General features: G+C 41.5%; 23 non-coding genes across 23 annotated transcripts; all 23 read left to right on the forward strand.

Annotated features, from left to right (window-relative positions):
• The first annotated feature begins 531 nt into the window (after positions 1–531).
• On the forward strand, positions 532–647 carry LOC130392626 (U5 spliceosomal RNA). Its single transcript, XR_008897018.1, has one exon. It is a non-coding gene; the product is annotated as a U5 spliceosomal RNA (small nuclear RNA).
• A 609-nt stretch (positions 648–1,256) lies between these two features.
• Positions 1,257–1,369, forward strand: LOC130392658 (U5 spliceosomal RNA). The gene has a single exon (XR_008897045.1). It is a non-coding gene; the product is annotated as a U5 spliceosomal RNA (small nuclear RNA).
• A 4,706-nt stretch (positions 1,370–6,075) lies between these two features.
• LOC130392628 (U5 spliceosomal RNA) lies at positions 6,076–6,191 on the forward strand. The gene has a single exon (XR_008897019.1). It is a non-coding gene; the product is annotated as a U5 spliceosomal RNA (small nuclear RNA).
• Positions 6,192–6,805: 614 nt separating this feature from the next.
• On the forward strand, positions 6,806–6,921 carry LOC130392629 (U5 spliceosomal RNA). Its single transcript, XR_008897020.1, has one exon. It is a non-coding gene; the product is annotated as a U5 spliceosomal RNA (small nuclear RNA).
• A 614-nt stretch (positions 6,922–7,535) lies between these two features.
• LOC130392656 (U5 spliceosomal RNA) lies at positions 7,536–7,651 on the forward strand. The gene has a single exon (XR_008897043.1). It is a non-coding gene; the product is annotated as a U5 spliceosomal RNA (small nuclear RNA).
• A 609-nt stretch (positions 7,652–8,260) lies between these two features.
• LOC130392630 (U5 spliceosomal RNA) lies at positions 8,261–8,376 on the forward strand. Its single transcript, XR_008897021.1, has one exon. It is a non-coding gene; the product is annotated as a U5 spliceosomal RNA (small nuclear RNA).
• Positions 8,377–8,990: 614 nt separating this feature from the next.
• LOC130392654 (U5 spliceosomal RNA) lies at positions 8,991–9,104 on the forward strand. The gene has a single exon (XR_008897041.1). It is a non-coding gene; the product is annotated as a U5 spliceosomal RNA (small nuclear RNA).
• Positions 9,105–9,719: 615 nt separating this feature from the next.
• LOC130392631 (U5 spliceosomal RNA) lies at positions 9,720–9,835 on the forward strand. The gene has a single exon (XR_008897022.1). It is a non-coding gene; the product is annotated as a U5 spliceosomal RNA (small nuclear RNA).
• Positions 9,836–10,444: 609 nt separating this feature from the next.
• Positions 10,445–10,560, forward strand: LOC130392632 (U5 spliceosomal RNA). Its single transcript, XR_008897023.1, has one exon. It is a non-coding gene; the product is annotated as a U5 spliceosomal RNA (small nuclear RNA).
• A 614-nt stretch (positions 10,561–11,174) lies between these two features.
• Positions 11,175–11,290, forward strand: LOC130392646 (U5 spliceosomal RNA). Its single transcript, XR_008897035.1, has one exon. It is a non-coding gene; the product is annotated as a U5 spliceosomal RNA (small nuclear RNA).
• A 609-nt stretch (positions 11,291–11,899) lies between these two features.
• On the forward strand, positions 11,900–12,015 carry LOC130392647 (U5 spliceosomal RNA). Its single transcript, XR_008897036.1, has one exon. It is a non-coding gene; the product is annotated as a U5 spliceosomal RNA (small nuclear RNA).
• Positions 12,016–12,624: 609 nt separating this feature from the next.
• LOC130392633 (U5 spliceosomal RNA) lies at positions 12,625–12,740 on the forward strand. The gene has a single exon (XR_008897024.1). It is a non-coding gene; the product is annotated as a U5 spliceosomal RNA (small nuclear RNA).
• Positions 12,741–13,354: 614 nt separating this feature from the next.
• LOC130392650 (U5 spliceosomal RNA) lies at positions 13,355–13,470 on the forward strand. The gene has a single exon (XR_008897037.1). It is a non-coding gene; the product is annotated as a U5 spliceosomal RNA (small nuclear RNA).
• Positions 13,471–14,079: 609 nt separating this feature from the next.
• On the forward strand, positions 14,080–14,195 carry LOC130392651 (U5 spliceosomal RNA). The gene has a single exon (XR_008897038.1). It is a non-coding gene; the product is annotated as a U5 spliceosomal RNA (small nuclear RNA).
• Positions 14,196–14,804: 609 nt separating this feature from the next.
• LOC130392634 (U5 spliceosomal RNA) lies at positions 14,805–14,920 on the forward strand. The gene has a single exon (XR_008897025.1). It is a non-coding gene; the product is annotated as a U5 spliceosomal RNA (small nuclear RNA).
• Positions 14,921–15,534: 614 nt separating this feature from the next.
• LOC130392652 (U5 spliceosomal RNA) lies at positions 15,535–15,650 on the forward strand. Its single transcript, XR_008897039.1, has one exon. It is a non-coding gene; the product is annotated as a U5 spliceosomal RNA (small nuclear RNA).
• Positions 15,651–16,259: 609 nt separating this feature from the next.
• LOC130392635 (U5 spliceosomal RNA) lies at positions 16,260–16,375 on the forward strand. The gene has a single exon (XR_008897026.1). It is a non-coding gene; the product is annotated as a U5 spliceosomal RNA (small nuclear RNA).
• A 614-nt stretch (positions 16,376–16,989) lies between these two features.
• On the forward strand, positions 16,990–17,105 carry LOC130392666 (U5 spliceosomal RNA). Its single transcript, XR_008897052.1, has one exon. It is a non-coding gene; the product is annotated as a U5 spliceosomal RNA (small nuclear RNA).
• Positions 17,106–17,719: 614 nt separating this feature from the next.
• On the forward strand, positions 17,720–17,835 carry LOC130392637 (U5 spliceosomal RNA). Its single transcript, XR_008897027.1, has one exon. It is a non-coding gene; the product is annotated as a U5 spliceosomal RNA (small nuclear RNA).
• A 614-nt stretch (positions 17,836–18,449) lies between these two features.
• LOC130392653 (U5 spliceosomal RNA) lies at positions 18,450–18,565 on the forward strand. The gene has a single exon (XR_008897040.1). It is a non-coding gene; the product is annotated as a U5 spliceosomal RNA (small nuclear RNA).
• Positions 18,566–19,179: 614 nt separating this feature from the next.
• Positions 19,180–19,295, forward strand: LOC130392639 (U5 spliceosomal RNA). Its single transcript, XR_008897028.1, has one exon. It is a non-coding gene; the product is annotated as a U5 spliceosomal RNA (small nuclear RNA).
• A 614-nt stretch (positions 19,296–19,909) lies between these two features.
• Positions 19,910–20,025, forward strand: LOC130392640 (U5 spliceosomal RNA). Its single transcript, XR_008897029.1, has one exon. It is a non-coding gene; the product is annotated as a U5 spliceosomal RNA (small nuclear RNA).
• A 609-nt stretch (positions 20,026–20,634) lies between these two features.
• Positions 20,635–20,750, forward strand: LOC130392657 (U5 spliceosomal RNA). Its single transcript, XR_008897044.1, has one exon. It is a non-coding gene; the product is annotated as a U5 spliceosomal RNA (small nuclear RNA).
• Positions 20,751–21,241: the final 491 nt, after the last annotated feature.

Here is a 21,241-nt window from a genome sequence, read left to right on the forward strand (position 1 = left end):
ACGTCGAAGAAATCCGCCCAACACTTGTGGCCTGAAAGAACCAATTCCCTGTAAGCAAAGAAATGAGATTAAATACCTTTATCTTTTCTATCCACCAGATGGTAGTCAATATGCACTTTTCACACTACACTTGTTGCTACTCGCCACAAGAAGTCTAAACTGTATCCTAGGCCTATCTGTACAAGGCTATTTAGTAATTTGTCTGTATGTTCCATTACGTGTGTAACAGCTCGGCATGAAGGCCCATTTGATGCCACAATTCATGCTTAGGTGATATGGCTAACATTTGCTCTTCGAAAACCTGTGCACCAAACTACCCACAATGCCTTACAAAATGGTAAATTTACTCTTTAAATGACATTTCAATTGGAACGTGTCATACAGAATCCTTCGTGGCAATCTGTAGTCTTAACACTGGTGCCTCTGATTATTGCTGCAAAAGTCCAACTATAGGTTACTGTTTGTTTAAAAAACATCACTTAAGGTATTAGACGGGACAATGGGACGACATTCGAACGTGTGTGAACAGTATCACTCAGGTTTCTCTTCAGATCGTATAAATCTTTCGCCTTTTACTAAAGATTTCCGTGGAGAGGAGCAATATGAGTTTCAATCAATTTTTTGATGCTCTGCCGTAAGGTGGGGCTTTCTATCAATGTTAAAGAAAATGTCTGGATCCCAAGTGGTCAGCCGTGTGGTTTGACTGCACACTAAAGTGTATTTTACGTCGAAAGAAATCCGCCCAACACTTGTGGCCTGAAAGAACCAATTCCCTGTAAGCAAAGAAATGAGATTAAATACCTTTATCTTTTCTATCCACCAGATGGTAGTCAATATGCACTTTTCACACTACACTTGTTGCTACTCGCCACAAGAAGTCTAAACTGTATCCTAGGCCTATCTGTACAAGGCTATTTAGTAATTTGTCTGTACGTTCCATTACGTGTGTAAGAACTCGGCATGAAGGCCCATTTGATGCCACAATTCATGCTTAGGTGATATGGCTAACATTTGCTCTTCGAAAACCTGTGCACCAAACTACCCACAATGCCTTACAAAATGGTAAATTTACTCTTTAAATGACATTTCAATTGGAACGTGTCATACAGAATCCTTCGTGGCAATCTGTAGTCTTAACACTGGTGCCTCTGATTATTGCTGCAAAAGTCCAACTATAGGTTACTGTTTGTTTAAAAAACATCACTTAAGGTATTAGACGGGACAATGGGATGACATTCGAACGTGTTTGAACAGTATCACTCAGGTTTCTCTTCAGATCGTATAAATCTTTCGCCTTTTACTAAATATTTCCGTGGAGAGGAGCAATATGAGTTTCAATCAATTTTGATGCTCTGCCGTAAGGTGGGGCTTTCTATCAATGTTAAAGTAAAGAAAATGTCTGGATCCCAAGTGGTCAGCCGTGTGGTTTGACTGCACACTAAAGTGTATTTTACGTCGAAAGAAATCCGCCCAACACTTGTGGCCTGAAAGAACCAATTCCCTGTAAGCCAAGAAATGAGATTAAATACCTTTATCTTTTCTATCCACCAGATGGTAGTCAACATGCACTTTTCACAATACACTTGTTGCTACTCGCCACAAGAAGTCTAAACTGTATCCTAGGCCTATCTGTACAAGGCTATTTAGTAATTTGTCTGTATGTTCCATTACGTGTGTAACAGCTCGGCATGAAGGCCCATTTGATGCCACAATTCATGCTTAGGTGATATGGCTAACATTTGGTTGCCTAGTAACGGGGACGCTGGCGAGTCTAACGCCGCTCTGTATGGCTTGTTTTTATTCAGTATTTCCAATATTTCTCACGATTGCATTGAACATTTTGTCGTTTTTTTTTGGTCTTTAGTAGTTTAGCTAAGTTTACTTGTTATATATAGTCACTTTTCGCTATTGTCAGTGCGCCCGTTTTCTTTATTTTTACGTGTTTTATACGTGAGGTCGTACGTTGGTGGACGCTGTTGCCTTTTGAACGCTGTTGCCGCTGCTGCTCACCGGAACGTCATTCTGAACATTATTTTTTCGCGATTTTCTTTTTCTTTCTACTCTTTTAACTTTTTAATCAGTTTTCTTTTGCTTACTTTCAACACCTTCTGTCTGAAACCCTTCTGGACCTCGGATCGGACTATAAAGTTAAGTTAAGTAACTGCGTCAGTTTTCTTGATTTATTTATTTATTTCTGAACGTTAAACGTCTGCGTGTTTTGTTTTGTGTTTTGTGCGTGGAGTCGTGCAGCTGTTGGTGGATGACACCTGCTGGCCGGCTAGACTGCTGTTAACCCCCGGCGCCGTCCAACTGGCTTCCCCGTCTCCAGCGTAGCTACAACCGGCTTGCTCCACTCCTCTGCCTCCGCCCTGCTCGCTCTGTGGCTTCACCATAATCGCCTGGATCTACCGCTGGCTTCTTCCGACTTCACAACCTGTGGATTTTAACCTGTTGCGCTATGTTTGACTCTCACGTAACGAGCGCATCTCTGCCGCTCCGTTACTCGGTAACGGAGATGTTACGTCTACGGATCTTCTCAAGGACCCAACCACCTCAGCTTGCATCCCACCAGGACATTCTCAAACGACCAAAATACATCCACCGAGGCTCTGGACGGAATTTTCAGTACACTCACACCAGCAACAAAAACATCCGCTCCTTCTGGTCCACTGGGCCCCGCCCCCCTCCTCGCACAGCCCGTACGGTCAGTCCCGTCAATCACAGTGTACTGTTCCCTCTGCTCAAAGCAACCTGCTACACTCCACTCACCTGTCTGAAACTCTGTCTGCTGAACACCAGATCCCTCAGTAATAAGGCCCTTTTGATAAATGACTTTATTGTTGACCAGAGCCTAGACATTCTCTGCCTCACTGAGACCTGGCAACAACCAAATGACTTCTCCCATCTAAATGAAGCTGTCCCACCAGGTTTTTCTTTTATTAGTAAACCCCGGGTTAATGGGAGGGGGGGTGGCCTCGCTCTCCTCCATCGTGATAACATCAAAGTCACCACTGTCACAGTCCCCCTTCCTTCCTCCTTTGAATGTCTAGCTGTAAAACTCTCAGGCCCCAAACCCACTATCATTGTCACCATTTACAGACCGCCAAAACCCTCCGCCGTTTTCCTCAATGAATTCTCATCACTACTTACATCTGTATGTGCAATGTCCCCCACTGTTATCCTCCTTGGTGATTTCAACATCCACATTGACAACCCATCCTGTACTTTTGCTAATGACTTCACATCACTTCTGGACTGTCTTGGCATCACACAACATGTCAACCTCCCAACCCATAACAAAGGTCACATTCTGGATTTAATCTGCTGCACTGACATCACTCCCACTAACCTTGATGTCATTGATTTCCCCATCTCCGACCACAAAGCTGTACTTTTTGACATTCATACCCAACTACACAAAACCAAGGAACAACGGACCATCTCCTTCAGAAACATCAAACTTATCAACACCACAGACCTCTCCACCATGATCAGCTCCTACCCCAACCCTCCCCCAGCTTCCTCCCTGACTGACCTGGTGACTCACTACAATAACTGCCTCTCCTCCTCCCTCACCACCCTGGCCCCCCTGAAAACCCGTTCAGTCTCATTCACCCACACTGCTCCCTGGTTCACTCCTCATCTGCGCCAGCTCAAAGCCACTGGTCGTCGACTGGAGCGACTCTACAAAAAGACTCAACTCACTGTACACCGCCAAATGTATTCGGACCACCTCCATCACTACAAGAATGCCCTCACTACTGCCAAAACCTCATACTACTCCAACCTCATCAACACTGGTACAGGCAACAGCAGAGTCCTCTTCTCAACAGTCAGCCACTTACTTCAGCCTCCTAAATCTCTCCCTCCAGACATTTCCACCACCCAATGCACTGCGTTCCTTGACTTCTTCAGCTCTAAAATCAACACCATTCACCAACAACTGGCCTCATCTCGCACCCCCTCTGATGACCCACCCTGGATGATCACCTCTGGCCAACCTCTCATCAGCTCCCTCTCTGACTTCACCCTAGTAACAGAACAGACCGTTTCAGAACTCATCCGCAAAGCCAAAACCACCACCTGTCAGCTCGATCCTCTTCCCACCTCCCTTGTCAAAGCATGTCTTCCGTCCATCTCCCCCATGATCACCAACATAATTAACTCCTCCCTCACTACTGGTACTGTACCCCCCACTCTCAAGCTGGCTGCCATCACTCCCATCCTGAAAAAACCTGGTGCTGACCCAACTGACCTTAACCATTACCGGCCCATCTCCAATCTCCCTTTCATCTCCAAAACACTTGAAAGGGTGGTTGCCGCACAACTACAGTCCCACCTCGACACTAACAATCTCCACGAACCGTTCCAATCTGGCTTCCGTCCAAAACACAGCACTGAAACAGCCCTAGTCAAAATCACCAACGACCTCCTCCTTGCAGCCGACTCTGGATTACTCACCATTCTCATCCTCCTCGATCTCAGCGCAGCATTCGACACCATCTCCCACCCTCTGCTCCTGGACCGCCTAGCTGGTATTGGGATCACTGGTGCTGCACTCTCCTGGTTTACATCCTACCTCACCGGCCGTCAACAATTTGTTCAACTAAGCAACCACAAGTCTGGGTGTTCAGGTGTCTCACTGGGTGTCCCCCAGGGGTCAGTCTTGGGTCCACTCCTCTTCACCACTTACCTCCTCCCGCTGGGCACACTCCTCCGTCACCATGGGGTCCATTTTCACTGCTACGCTGACGACACACAGGTCTACATCTCCACCAAACCCACCGCTGCCATCCCCCCCACTTCCCTCATCACGTGCCTGGAAGAGATCCGGAGCTGGTTGAGCAGGAACTTCCTGAAACTCAATGGAAACAAGACCGAGGCCCTGCTCATCGGATCCAAATCCACCCTCACTAAATCACAACACACCCCAGCTCCACTCATAATTATCGATGGATTCCCAGTACCCTTCTCCTCCAAAGTCAAGAGCCTCGGCGTCATCCTGGACAACACCCTCTCATTCGCACCCCATATTCACAACATCACCCGGACTGCATTCTTCCACCTCCGCAACATCGCCAGACTCCGCCCATCACTGACCCAATCCAGCACTGAAATCCTAGTTCACTCATTTGTCACATCACGCATAGACTACTGCAACGCCCTCCTCACCGGACTCCCCACCAAACTCATCAACAGACTGCAGATCATTCAGAACTCAGCCGCCCGGATCATCACCCGCACCAAATCATCTGACCACATCACCCCTGTCCTCATTCAACTTCACTGGCTCCCAGTACACTACCGCATCCAATACAAAACCCTACTCCTCACCTTCAAAGCTCTCCACAACCTAGCCCCCAGTTATCTCTGCGACCTCCTCCAAGAATACACTCCCTCCCGCTCCCTCCGCTCAACCTCTGCTGGACTACTATGTATCCCCACATCACGACTCACTTCAATGGGTGCCCGGTCATTCAGCTGTTCAGCACCCAGGCTCTGGAACTCCCTCCCCCCACACATAAAACAGTCAGACACCATTACAACCTTCAAGTCACAACTCAAAACTCACCTGTTCAAACTCGCACACAACGTCTAACTGATCACTGTTTTGATTGTTTTTTTTTGTTTTGTTTTGTCTTGTTTTTGTTTTATTTATTTCTTATTGCTTATGTTTACTTATTTATTTATTTATTTATTTATTTTTTCCACAATGTCTTGTTTTTTTTGTTTTTTTTTAAATGTATGATGAATATATGCTCTGTAAGGTGACCTTGGGTGTTTTGAAAGGCGCCTCTAAATTAAATGTATTATTATTATTTATTATTATTTGCTCTTCGAAAACCTGTGCACCAAACTACCCACAATGCCTTACAAAATGGTAAATTTACTCTTTAAATGACATTTCAATTGGAACGTGTCATACAGAATCCTTCGTGGCAATCTGTAGTCTTAACACTGGTGCCTCTGATTATTGCTGCAAAAGTCCAACTATAGGTTACTGTTTGTTTAAAAAACATCACTTAAGGTATTAGACGGGACAATGGGACGACATTCGAATGTGTGTGAACAGTATCACTCAGGTTTCTCTTCAGATCGTATAAATCTTTCGCCTTTTACTAAAGATTTCCGTGGAGAGGAGCAATATGAGTTTCAATCAATTTTTTGATGCTCTGCCGTAAGGTGGGGCTTTCTATCAATGTTAAAGTAAAGAAAATGTCTGGATCCCAAGTGGTCAGCCGTGTGGTTTGACTGCACACTAAAGTGTATTTTACGTCGAAAGAAATCCGCCCAACACTTGTGGCCTGAAAGAACCAATTCCCTGTAAGCCAAGAAATGAGATTAAATACCTTTATCTTTTCTATCCACCAGATTGTAGTCAACATGCACTTTTCACAATACACTTGTTGCTACTCGCCACAAGAAGTCTAAACTGTATCCTAGGCCTATCTGTACAAGGCTATTTAGTAATTTGTCTGTATGTTCCATTACGTGTGTAACAGCTCGGCATGAAGGCCCATTTGATGCCACAATTCATGCTTAGGTGATATGGCTTACATTTGCTCTTCGAAAACCTGTGCACCAAACTACCCACAATGCCTTACAAAATGGTAAATTTACTCTTTAAATGACATTTCAATTGGAACGTGTCATACAGAATCCTTCGTGGCAATCTGTAGTCTTAACACTGGTGCCTCTGATTATTGCTGCAAAAGTCCAACTATAGGTTACTGTTTGTTTAAAAAACATCACTTAAGGTATTAGACGGGACAATGGGACGACATTCGAATGTGTGTGAACAGTATCACTCAGGTTTCTCTTCAGATCGTATAAATCTTTCGCCTTTTACTAAAGATTTCCGTGGAGAGGAGCAATATGAGTTTCAATCAATTTTTTGATGCTCTGCCGTAAGGTGGGGCTTTCTATCAATGTTAAAGTAAAGAAAATGTCTGGATCCCAAGTGGTCAGCCGTGTGGTTTGACTGCACACTAAAGTGTATTTTACGTCGAAAGAAATCCGCCCAACACTTGTGGCCTGAAAGAACCAATTCCCTGTAAGCCAAGAAATGAGATTAAATACCTTTATCTTTTCTATCCACCAGATGGTAGTCAACATGCACTTTTCACAATACACTTGTTGCTACTCGCCACAAGAAGTCTAAGCTGTATCCTAGGCCTATCTGTACAAGGCTATTTAGTAATTTGTCTGTATGTTCCATTACGTGTGTAACAGCTCGGCATGAAGGCCCATTTGATGCCACAATTCATGCTTAGGTGATATGGCTAACATTTGCTCTTCGAAAACCTGTGCACCAAACTACCCACATTGCCTTACAAAATGGTAAATTTACTCTTTAAATGACATTTCAATTGGAACGTGTCATACAGAATCCTTCGTGGCAATCTGTAGTCTTAACACTGGTGCCTCTGATTATTGCTGCAAAAGTCCAACTATAGGTTACTGTTTGTTTAAAAAACATCACTTAAGGTATTAGACGGGACAATGGGACGACATTCGAACGTGTGTGAACAGTATCACTCAGGTTTCTCTTCAGATCGTATAAATCTTTCGCCTTTTACTAAAGATTTCCCTGGAGAGGAGCAATATGAGTTTCAATCAATTTTTTGATGCTCTGCCGTAAGGTGGGGCTTTCTATCAATGTTAAAGAAAATGTCTGGATCCCAAGTGGTCAGCCGTGTGGTTTGACTGCACACTAAAGTGTATTTTACGTCGAAAGAAATCCGCCCAACACTTGTGGCCTGAAAGAACCAATTCCCTGTAAGCCAAGAAATGAGATTAAATACCTTTATCTTTTCTATCCACCAGATGGTAGTCAATATGCACTTTTCACACTACACTTGTTACTACTCGCCACAAGAAGTCTAAACTGTATCCTAGGCCTATCTGTACAAGGCTATTTAGTAATTTGTCTGTACGTTCCATTACGTGTGTAAGAACTCGGCATGAAGGCCCATTTGATGCCACAATTCATGCTTAGGTGATATGGCTAACATTTGCTCTTCGAAAACCTGTGCACCAAACTACCCACGATGCCTTACAAAACGGTAAATTTACTCTTTAAATTACATTTCAATTGGAACGTGTCATACAGAATCCTTCGTGGCAATCTGTAGTCTTAACACTGGTGCCTCTGATTATTGCTGCAAAAGTCCAACTATAGGTTACTGTTTGTTTAAAAAACATCACTTAAGGTATTAGACGGGACAATGGGACGACATTCGAATGTGTGTGAACAGTATCACTCAGGTTTCTCTTCAGATCGTATAAATCTTTCGCCTTTTACTAAAGATTTCCGTGGAGAGGAGCAATATGAGTTTCAATCAATTTTTTGATGCTCTGCCGTAAGGTGGGGCTTTCTATCAATGTTAAAGTAAAGAAAATGTCTGGATCCCAAGTGGTCAGCCGTGTGGTTTGACTGCACACTAAAGTGTATTTTACGTCGAAAGAAATCCGCCCAACACTTGTGGCCTGAAAGAACCAATTCCCTGTAAGCAAAGAAATGAGATTAAATACCTTTATCTTTTCTATCCACCAGATGGTAGTCAATATGCACTTTTCACACTACACTTGTTGCTACTCGCCACAAGAAGTCTAAACTGTATCCTAGGCCTATCTGTACAAGGCTATTTAGTAATTTGTCTGTATGTTCCATTACGTGTGTAACAGCTCGGCATGAAGGCCCATTTGATGCCACAATTCATGCTTAGGTGATATGGCTAACATTTGCTCTTCGAAAACCTGTGCACCAAACTACCCACAATGCCTTACAAAATGGTAAATTTACTCTTTAAATGACATTTCAATTGGAACGTGTCATACAGAATCCTTCGTGGCAATCTGTAGTCTTAACACTGGTGCCTCTGATTATTGCTGCAAAAGTCCAACTATAGGTTACTGTTTGTTTAAAAAACATCACTTAAGGTATTAGACGGGACAATGGGATGACATTCGAACGTGTGTGAACAGTATCACTCAGGTTTCTCTTCAGATCGTATAAATCTTTCGCCTTTTACTAAAGATTTCCGTGGAGAGGAGCAATATGAGTTTCAATCAATTTTTGATGCTCTGCCGTAAGGTGGGGCTTTCTATCAATGTTAAAGTAAAGAAAATGTCTGGATCCCAAGTGGTCAGCCGTGTGGTTTGACTGCACACTAAAGTGTATTTTACGTCGAAAGAAATCCGCCCAACACTTGTGGCCTGAAAGAACCAATTCCCTGTAAGCCAAGAAATGAGATTAAATACCTTTATCTTTTCTATCCACCAGATGGTAGTCAACATGCACTTTTCACAATACACTTGTTGCTACTCGCCACAAGAAGTCTAAGCTGTATCCTAGGCCTATCTGTACAAGGCTATTTAGTAATTTGTCTGTATGTTCCATTACGTGTGTAACAGCTCGGCATGAAGGCCCATTTGATGCCACAATTCATGCTTAGGTGATATGGCTAACATTTGCTCTTCGAAAACCTGTGCACCAAACTACCCACAATGCCTTACAAAATGGTAAATTTACTCTTTAAATGACATTTCAATTGGAACGTGTCATACAGAATCCTTCGTGGCAATCTGTAGTCTTAACACTGGTGCCTCTGATTATTGCTGCAAAAGTCCAACTATAGGTTACTGTTTGTTTAAAAAACATCACTTAAGGTATTAGACGGGACAATGGGACGACATTCGAACGTGTGTGAACAGTATCACTCAGGTTTCTCTTCAGATCGTATAAATCTTTCGCCTTTTACTAAAGATTTCCGTGGAGAGGAGCAATATGAGTTTCAATCAATTTTTTGATGCTCTGCCGTAAGGTGGGGCTTTCTATCAATGTTAAAGAAAATGTCTGGATCCCAAGTGGTCAGCCGTGTGGTTTGACTGCACACTAAAGTGTATTTTACGTCGAAAGAAATCCGCCCAACACTTGTGGCCTGAAAGAACCAATTCCCTGTAAGCCAAGAAATGAGATTAAATACCTTTATCTTTTCTATCCACCAGATGGTAGTCAATATGCACTTTTCACACTACACTTGTTACTACTCGCCACAAGAAGTCTAAACTGTATCCTAGGCCTATCTGTACAAGGCTATTTAGTAATTTGTCTGTACGTTCCATTACGTGTGTAAGAACTCGGCATGAAGGCCCATTTGATGCCACAATTCATGCTTAGGTGATATGGCTAACATTTGCTCTTCGAAAACCTGTGCACCAAACTACCCACGATGCCTTACAAAATGGTAAATTTACTCTTTAAATTACATTTCAATTGGAACGTGTCATACAGAATCCTTCGTGGCAATCTGTAGTCTTAACACTGGTGCCTCTGATTATTGCTGCAAAAGTCCAACTATAGGTTACTGTTTGTTTAAAAAACATCACTTAAGGTATTAGACGGGACAATGGGATGACATTCGAACGTGTGTGAACAGTATCACTCAGGTTTCTCTTCAGATCGTATAAATCTTTCGCCTTTTACTAAAGATTTCCGTGGAGAGGAGCAATATGAGTTTCAATCAATTTTTTGATGCTCTGCCGTAAGGTGGGGCTTTCTATCAATGTTAAAGTAAAGAAAATGTCTGGATCCCAAGTGGTCAGCCGTGTGGTTTGACTCCACACTAAAGTGTATTTTACGTCGAAAGAAATCCGCCCAACACTTGTGGCCTGAAAGAACCAATTCCCTGTAAGCCAAGAAATGAGATTAAATACCTTTATCTTTTCTATCCACCAGATGGTAGTCAACATGCACTTTTCACAATACACTTGTTGCTACTCGCCACAAGAAGTCTAAGCTGTATCCTAGGCCTATCTGTACAAGGCTATTTAGTAATTTGTCTGTATGTTCCATTACGTGTGTAACAGCTCGGCATGAAGGCCCATTTGATGCCACAATTCATGCTTAGGTGATATGGCTAACATTTGCTCTTCGAAAACCTGTGCACCAAACTACCCACAATGCCTTACAAAATGGTAAATTTACTCTTTAAATGACATTTCAATTGGAACGTGTCATACAGAATCCTTCGTGGCAATCTGTAGTCTTAACACTGGTGCCTCTGATTATTGCTGCAAAAGTCCAACTATAGGTTACTGTTTGTTTAAAAAACATCACTTAAGGTATTAGACGGGACAATGGGACGACATTCGAACGTGTGTGAACAGTATCACTCAGGTTTCTCTTCAGATCGTAAAAATCTTTCGCCTTTTACTAAAGATTTCCGTGGAGAGGAGCAATAAGAGTTTCAATCAATTTTTTGATGCTCTGCCGTAAGGTGGGGCTTTCTATCAATGTTAAAGAAAATGTCTGGATCCCAAGTGGTCAGCCGTGTGGTTTGACTGCACACTAAAGTGTATTTTACGTCGAAAGAAATCCGCCCAACACTTGTGGCCTGAAAGAACCAATTCCCTGTAAGCCAAGAAATGAGATTAAATACCTTTATCTTTTCTATCCACCAGATGGTAGTCAACATGCACTTTTCACAATACACTTGTTGCTACTCGCCACAAGAAGTCTAAGCTGTATCCTAGGCCTATCTGTACAAGGCTATTTAGTAATTTGTCTGTATGTTCCATTACGTGTGTAACAGCTCGGCATGAAGGCCCATTTGATGCCACAATTCATGCTTAGGTGATATGGCTAACATTTGCTCTTCGAAAACCTGTGCACCAAACTACCCACAATGCCTTACAAAATGGTAAATTTACTCTTTAAATGACATTTCAATTGGAACGTGTCATACAGAATCCTTCGTGGCAATCTGTAGTCTTAACACTGGTGCCTCTGATTATTGCTGCAAAAGTCCAACTATAGGTTACTGTTTGTTTAAAAAACATCACTTAAGGTATTAGACGGGACAATGGGACGACATTCGAACGTGTGTGAACAGTATCACTCAGGTTTCTCTTCAGATCGTAAAAATCTTTCGCCTTTTACTAAAGATTTCCGTGGAGAGGAGCAATAAGAGTTTCAATCAATTTTTTGATGCTCTGCCGTAAGGTGGGGCTTTCTATCAATGTTAAAGAAAATGTCTGGATCCCAAGTGGTCAGCCGTGTGGTTTGACTGCACACTAAAGTGTATTTTACGTCGAAAGAAATCCGCCCAACACTTGTGGCCTGAAAGAACCAATTCCCTGTAAGCCAAGAAATGAGATTAAATACCTTTATCTTTTCTATCCACCAGATGGTAGTCAATATGCACTTTTCACACTACACTTGTTGCTACTCGCCACAAGAAGTCTAAACTGTATCCTAGGCCTATCTGTACAAGGCTATTTAGTAATTTGTCTGTACGTTCCATTACGTGTGTAAGAACTCGGCCTGAAGGCCCATTTGATGCCACAATTCATGCTTAGGTGATATGGCTAACATTTGCTCTTCGAAAACATGTGCACCAAACTACCCACAATGCCTTACAAAATGGTAAATTTACTCTTTAAATGACATTTCAATTGGAACGTGTCATACAGAATCCTTCGTGGCAATCTGTAGTCTTAACACTGGTGCCTCTGATTATTGCTGCAAAAGTCCAACTATAGGTTACTGTTTGTTTAAAAAACATCACTTAAGGTATTAGACGGGACAATGGGATGACATTCGAACGTGTGTGAACAGTATCACTCAGGTTTCTCTTCAGATCGTATAAATCTTTCGCCTTTTACTAAAGATTTCCGTGGAGAGGAGCAATATGAGTTTCAATCAATTTTTTGATGCTCTGCCGTAAGGTGGGGCTTTCTATCAATGTTAAAGTAAAGAAAATGTCTGGATCCCAAGTGGTCAGCCGTGTGGTTTGACTGCACACTAAAGTGTATTTTACGTCGAAAGAAATCCGCCCAACACTTGTGGCCTGAAAGAACCAATTCCCTGTAAGCAAAGAAATGAGATTAAATACCTTTATCTTTTCTATCCACCAGATGGTAGTCAATATGCACTTTTCACACTACACTTGTTGCTACTCGCCACAAGAAGTCTAAACTGTATCCTAGGCCTATCTGTACAAGGCTATTTAGTAATTTGTCTGTACGTTCCATTACGTGTGTAAGAACTCGGCATGAAGGCCCATTTGATGCCACAATTCATGCTTAGGTGATATGGCTAACATTTGCTCTTCGAAAACCTGTGCACCAAACTACCCACAATGCCTTACAAAATGGTAAATTTACTCTTTAAATGACATTTCAATTGGAACGTGTCATACAGAATCCTTCGTGGCAATCTGTAGTCTTAACACTGGTGCCTCTGATTATTGCTGCAAAAGTCCAACTATAGGTTACTGTTTGTTTAAAAAACATCACTTAAGGTATTAGACGGGACAATGGGACGACATTCGAACGTGTGTGAACAGTATCACTCAGGTTTCTCTTCAGATCGTAAAAATCTTTCGCCTTTTACTAAAGATTTCCGTGGAGAGGAGCAATAAGAGTTTCAATCAATTTTTTGATGCTCTGCCGTAAGGTGGGGCTTTCTATCAATGTTAAAGAAAATGTCTGGATCCCAAGTGGTCAGCCGTGTGGTTTGACTGCACACTAAAGTGTATTTTACGTCGAAAGAAATCCGCCCAACACTTGTGGCCTGAAAGAACCAATTCCCTGTAAGCCAAGAAATGAGATTAAATACCTTTATCTTTTCTATCCACCAGATGGTAGTCAACATGCACTTTTCACAATACACTTGTTGCTACTCGCCACAAGAAGTCTAAGCTGTATCCTAGGCCTATCTGTACAAGGCTATTTAGTAATTTGTCTGTATGTTCCATTACGTGTGTAACAGCTCGGCATGAAGGCCCATTTGATGCCACAATTCATGCTTAGGTGATATGGCTAACATTTGCTCTTCGAAAACCTGTGCACCAAACTACCCACAATGCCTTACAAAATGGTAAATTTACTCTTTAAATGACATTTCAATTGGAACGTGTCATACAGAATCCTTCGTGGCAATCTGTAGTCTTAACACTGGTGCCTCTGATTATTGCTGCAAAAGTCCAACTATAGGTTACTGTTTGTTTAAAAAACATCACTTAAGGTATTAGACGGGACAATGGGACGACATTCGAACGTGTGTGAACAGTATCACTCAGGTTTCTCTTCAGATCGTAAAAATCTTTCGCCTTTTACTAAAGATTTCCGTGGAGAGGAGCAATAAGAGTTTCAATCAATTTTTTGATGCTCTGCCGTAAGGTGGGGCTTTCTATCAATGTTAAAGAAAATGTCTGGATCCCAAGTGGTCAGCCGTGTGGTTTGACTGCACACTAAAGTGTATTTTACGTCGAAAGAAATCCGCCCAACACTTGTGGCCTGAAAGAACCAATTCCCTGTAAGCCAAGAAATGAGATTAAATACCTTTATCTTTTCTATCCACCAGATGGTAGTCAATATGCACTTTTCACACTACACTTGTTGCTACTCGCCACAAGAAGTCTAAACTGTATCCTAGGCCTATCTGTACATGGCTATTTAGTAATTTGTCTGTACGTTCCATTACGTGTGTAAGAACTCGGCCTGAAGGCCCATTTGATGCCACAATTCATGCTTAGGTGATATGGCTAACATTTGCTCTTCGAAAACATGTGCACCAAACTACCCACAATGCCTTACAAAATGGTAAATTTACTCTTTAAATGACATTTCAATTGGAACGTGTCATACAGAATCCTTCGTGGCAATCTGTAGTCTTAACACTGGTGCCTCTGATTATTGCTGCAAAAGTCCAACTATAGGTTACTGTTTGTTTAAAAAACATCACTTAAGGTATTAGAAGGGACAATGGGATGACATTCGAACGTGTGTGAACAGTATCACTCAGGTTTCTCTTCAGATCGTATAAATCTTTCGCCTTTTACTAAAGATTTCCGTGGAGAGGAGCAATATGAGTTTCAATCAATTTTTTGATGCTCTGCCGTAAGGTGGGGCTTTCTATCAATGTTAAAGTAAAGAAAATGTCTGGATCCCAAGTGGTCAGCCGTGTGGTTTGACTGCACACTAAAGTGTATTTTACGTCGAAAGAAATCCGCCCAACACTTGTGGCCTGAAAGAACCAATTCCCTGTAAGCAAAGAAATGAGATTAAATACCTTTATCTTTTCTATCCACCAGATGGTAGTCAATATGCACTTTTCACACTACACTTGTTGCTACTCGCCACAAGAAGTCTAAACTGTATCCTAGGCCTATCTGTACAAGGCTATTTAGTAATTTGTCTGTACGTTCCATTACGTGTGTAAGAACTCGGCATGAAGGCCCATTTGATGCCACAATTCATGCTTAGGTGATATGGCTAACATTTGCTCTTCGAAAACCTGTGCACCAAACTACCCACAATGCCTTACAAAATGGTAAATTTACTCTTTAAATGACATTTCAATTGGAACGTGTCATACAGAATCCTTCGTGGCAATCTGTAGTCTTAACACTGGTGCCTCTGATTATTGCTGCAAAAGTCCAACTATAGGTTACTGTTTGTTTAAAAAACATCACTTAAGGTATTAGACGGGACAATGGGATGACATTCGAACGTGTGTGAACAGTATCACTCAGGTTTCTCTTCAGATCGTATAAATCTTTCGCCTTTTACTAAAGATTTCCGTGGAGAGGAGCAATATGAGTTTCAATCAATTTTTTGATGTTCTGCCGTAAGGTGGGGCTTTCTATCAATGTTAAAGGAAATGTCTGGATCCCAAGTGGTCAGCCGTGTGGTTTGACTGCACACTAAAGTGTATTTTACGTCGAAAGAAATCCGCCCAACACTTGTGGCCTGAAAGAACCAATTCCCTGTAAGCAAAGAAATGAGATTAAATACCTTTATCTTTTCTATCCACCAGATGGTAGTCAATATGCACTTTTCACACTACACTTGTTGCTACTCGCCACAAGAAGTCTAAACTGTATCCTAGGCCTATCTGTACAAGGCTATTTAGTAATTTGTCTGTACGTTCCATTACGTGTGTAAGAACTCGGCATGAAGGCCCATTTGATGCCACAATTCATGCTTAGGTGATATGGCTAACATTTGCTCTTCGAAAACCTGTGCACCAAACTACCCACAATGCCTTACAAAATGGTAAATTTACTCTTTAAATGACATTTCAATTGGAACGTGTCATACAGAATCCTTCGTGGCAATCTGTAGTCTTAACACTGGTGCCTCTGATTATTGCTGCAAAAGTCCAACTATAGGTTACTGTTTGTTTAAAAAACATCACTTAAGGTATTAGACGGGACAATGGGATGACATTCGAACGTGTGTGAACAGTATCACTCAGGTTTCTCTTCAGATCGTATAAATCTTTCGCCTTTTACTAAAGATTTCCGTGGAGAGGAGCAATATGAGTTTCAATCAATTTTTTGATGCTCTGCCGTAAGGTGGGGCTTTCTATCAATGTTAAAGTAAAGAAAATGTCTGGATCCCAAGTGGTCAGCCGTGTGGTTTGACTGCACACTAAAGTGTATTTTACGTCGAAAGAAATCCGCCCAACACTTGTGGCCTGAAAGAACCAATTCCCTGTAAGCCAAGAAATGAGATTAAATACCATTATCTTTTCTATCCACCAGATGGTAGTCAACATGCACTTTTCACAATACACTTGTTGCTACTCGCCACAAGAAGTCTAAACTGTATCCTAGGCCTATCTGTACAAGGCTATTTAGTAATTTGTCTGTATGTTCCATTACGTGTGTAACAGCTCGGCATGAAGGCCCATTTGATGCCACAATTCATGCTTAGGTGATATGGCTAACATTTGCTCTTCGAAAACCTGTGCACCAAACTACCCACAATGCCTTACAAAATGGTAAATTTACTCTTTAAATGACATTTCAATTGGAACGTGTCATACAGAATCCTTCGTGGCAATCTGTAGTCTTAACACTGGTGCCTCTGATTATTGCTGCAAAAGTCCAACTATAGGTTACTGTTTGTTTAAAAAACATCACTTAAGGTATTAGACGGGACAATGGGACGACATTCGAACGTGTGTGAACAGTATCACTCAGGCTTCTCTTCAGATCGTATAAATCTTTCGCCTTTTACTAAAGATTTCCGTGGAGAGGAGCAATATGAGTTTCAATCAATTTTTTGATGCTCTGCCGTAAGGTGGGGCTTTCTATCAATGTTAAAGTAAAGAAAATGTCTGGATCCCAAGTGGTCAGCCGTGTGGTTTGACTGCACACTAAAGTGTATTTTACGTCGAAAGAAATCCGCCCAACACTTGTGGCCTGAAAGAACCAATTCCCTGTAAGCCAAGAAATGAGATTAAATACCTTTATCTTTTCTATCCACCAGATGGTAGTCAATATGCACTTTTCACACTACACTTGTTGCTACTCGCCACAAGAAGTCTAAACTGTATCCTAGGCCTATCTGTACAAGGCTATTTAGTAATTTGTCTGTACGTTCCATTACGTGTGTAAGAACTCGGCATGAAGGCCCATTTGATGCCACAATTCATGCTTAGGTGATATGGCTAACATTTGCTCTTCGAAAACATGTGCACCAAACTACCCACAATGCCTTACAAAATGGTAAATTTACTCTTTAAATGACATTTCAATTGGAACGTGTCATACAGAATCCTTCGTGGCAATCTGTAGTCTTAACACTGGTGCCTCTGATTATTGCTGCAAAAGTCCAACTATAGGTTACTGTTTGTTTAAAAAACATCACTTAAGGTATTAGACGGGACAATGGGATGACATTCGAACGTGTGTGAACAGTATCACTCAGGTTTCTCTTCAGATCGTATAAATCTTTCGCCTTTTACTAAAGATTTCCGTGGAGAGGAGCAATATGAGTTTCAATCAATTTTTTGATGCTCTGCCGTAAGGTGGGGCTTTCTATCAATGTTAAAGTAAAGAAAATGTCTGGATCCCATGTGGTCAGCCGTGTGGTTTGACTGCACACTAAAGTGTATTTTACGTCGAAAGAAATCCGCCCAACACTTGTGGCCTGAAAGAACCAATTCCCTGTAAGCAAAGAAATGAGATTAAATACCTTTATCTTTTCTATCCACCAGATGGTAGTCAATATGCACTTTTCACACTACACTTGTTGCTACTCGCCACAAGAAGTCTAAACTGTATCCTAGGCCTATCTGTACAAGGCTATTTAGTAATTTGTCTGTACGTTCCATTACGTGTGTAAGAACTCGGCATGAAGGCCCATTTGATGCCACAATTCATGCTTAGGTGATATGGCTAACATTTGCTCTTCGAAAACCTGTGCACCAAACTACCCACAATGCCTTACAAAATGGTAAATTTACTCTTTAAATGACATTTCAATTGGAACGTGTCATACAGAATCCTTCGTGGCAATCTGTAGTCTTAACACTGGTGCCTCTGATTATTGCTGCAAAAGTCCAACTATAGGTTACTGTTTGTTTAAAAAACATCACTTAAGGTATTAGACGGGACAATGGGATGACATTCGAACGTGTGTGAACAGTATCACTCAGGTTTCTCTTCAGATCGTATAAATCTTTCGCCTTTTACTAAAGATTTCCGTGGAGAGGAGCAATATGAGTTTCAATCAATTTTTTGATGTTCTGCCGTAAGGTGGGGCTTTCTATCAATGTTAAAGTAAAGAAAATGTCTGGATCCCAAGTGGTCAGCCGTGTGGTTTGACTGCACACTAAAGTGTATTTTACGTCGAAAGAAATCCGCCCAACACTTGTGGCCTGAAAGAACCAATTCCCTGTAAGCAAAGAAATGAGATTAAATACCTTTATCTTTTCTATCCACCAGATGGTAGTCAATATGCACTTTTCACACTACACTTGTTGCTACTCGCCACAAGAAGTCTAAACTGTATCCTAGGCCTATCTGTACAAGGCTATTTAGTAATTTGTCTGTACGTTCCATTACGTGTGTAAGAACTCGGCATGAAGGCCCATTTGATGCCACAATTCATGCTTAGGTGATATGGCTAACATTTGCTCTTCGAAAACCTGTGCACCAAACAACCCACAATGCCTTACAAAATGGTAAATTTACTCTTTAAATGACATTTCAATTGGAACGTGTCATACAGAATCCTTCGTGGCAATCTGTAGTCTTAACACTGGTGCCTCTGATTATTGCTGCAAAAGTCCAACTATAGGTTACTGTTTGTTTAAAAAACATCACTTAAGGTATTAGACGGGACAATGGGATGACATTCGAACGTGTGTGAACAGTATCACTCAGGTTTCTCTTCAGATCGTATAAATCTTTCGCCTTTTACTAAAGATTTCCGTGGAGAGGAGCAATATGAGTTTCAATCAATTTTTTGATGCTCTGCCGTAAGGTGGGGCTTTCTATCAATGTTAAAGTAAAGAAAATGTCTGGATCTCAAGTGGTCAGCCGTGTGGTTTGACTGCACACTAAAGTGTATTTTGTGTCGAAAGAAATCCGCCCAACACTTGTGGCCTGAAAGAACCAATTCCCTGTAAGCCAAGAAATGAGATTAAATACCTTTATCTTTTCTATCCACCAGATGGTAGTCAACATGCACTTTTCACAATACACTTGTTGCTACTCGCCACAAGAAGTCTAAACTGTATCCTAGGCCTATCTGTACAAGGCTATTTAGTAATTTGTCTGTATGTTCCATTACGTGTGTAACAGCTCGGCATGAAGGCCCATTTGATGCCACAATTCATGCTTAGGTGATATGGCTAACATTTGCTCTTCGAAAACCTGTGCACCAAACTACCCACAATGCCTTACAAAATGGTAAATTTACTCTTTAAATGACATTTCAATTGGAACGTGTCATACAGAATCCTTCGTGGCAATCTGTAGTCTTAACACTGGTGCCTCTGATTATTGCTGCAAAATTCCAACTATAGGTTACTGTTTGTTTAAAAAACATCACTTAAGGTATTAGACGGGACAATGGGACGACATTCGAACGTGTGTGAACAGTATCACTCAGGTTTCTCTTCAGATCGTATAAATCTTTCGCCTTTTACTAAAGATTTCCGTGGAGAGGAGCAATATGAGTTTCAATCAATTTTTTGATGCTCTGCCGTAAGGTGGGGCTTTCTATCAATGTTAAAGAAAATGTCTGGATCCCAAGTGGTCAGCCGTGTGGTTTGACTGCACACTAAAGTGTATTTTACGTCGAAAGAAATCCGCCCAACACTTGTGGCCTGAAAGAACCAATTCCCTGTAAGCAAAGAAATGAGATTAAATACCTTTATCTTTTCTATCCACCAGATGGTAGTCAATATGCACTTTTCACACTACACTTGTTGCTATTCGCCACAAGAAGTCTAAACTGTATCCTAGGCCTATCTGTACAAGGCTATTTAGTAATTTGTCTGTACGTTCCATTACGTGTGTAAGAACTCGGCATGAAGGCCCATTTGATGCCACAATTCATGCTTAGGTGATATGGCTAACATTTGCTCTTCGAAAACATGTGCACCAAACTACCCACAATGCCTTACAAAATGGTAAATTTACTCTTTAAATGACATTTCAATTGGAACGTGTCATACAGAATCCTTCGTGGCAATCTGTAGTCTTAACACTGGTGCCTCTGATTATTGCTGCAAAAGTCCAACTATAGGTTACTGTTTGTTTAAAAAACATCACTTAAGGTATTAGACGGGACAATGGGATGACATTCGAACGTGTTTGAACAGTATCACTCAGGTTTCTCTTCAGATCGTATAAATCTTTCGCCTTTTACTAAAGAGTTCCGTGGAGAGGAGCAATATGAGTTTCAATCAATTTTTTGATGCTCTGCCGTAAGGTGGGGCTTTCTATCAATGTTAAAGTAAAGAAAATGTCTGGATCCCAAGTGGTCAGCCGTGTGGTTTGACTGCACACTAAAGTGTATTTTACGTCGAAAGAAATCCGCCCAACACTTGTGGCCTGAAAGAACCAATTCCCTGTAAGCAAAGAAATGAGATTAAATACCTTTATCTTTTCTATCCACCAGATGGTAGTCAATATGCACTTTTCACACTACACTTGTTGCTACTCGCCACAAGAAGTCTAAACTGTATCCTAGGCCTATCTGTACAAGGCTATTTAGTAATTTGTCTGTACGTTCCATTACGTGTGTAAGAACTCGGCATGAAGGCCCATTTGATGCCACAATTCATGCTTAGGTGATATGGCTAACATTTGCTCTTCGAAAACCTGTGCACCAAACTACCCACAATGCCTTACAAAATGGTAAATTTACTCTTTAAATGACATTTCAATTGGAACGTGTCATACAGAATCCTTCGTGGCAATCTGTAGTC

This window comes from Gadus chalcogrammus, chromosome 11, assembly GCF_026213295.1.
Source record: "Gadus chalcogrammus isolate NIFS_2021 chromosome 11, NIFS_Gcha_1.0, whole genome shotgun sequence".
In the NCBI taxonomy this organism is placed as follows: Eukaryota; Metazoa; Chordata; class Actinopteri; order Gadiformes; family Gadidae; genus Gadus; species Gadus chalcogrammus.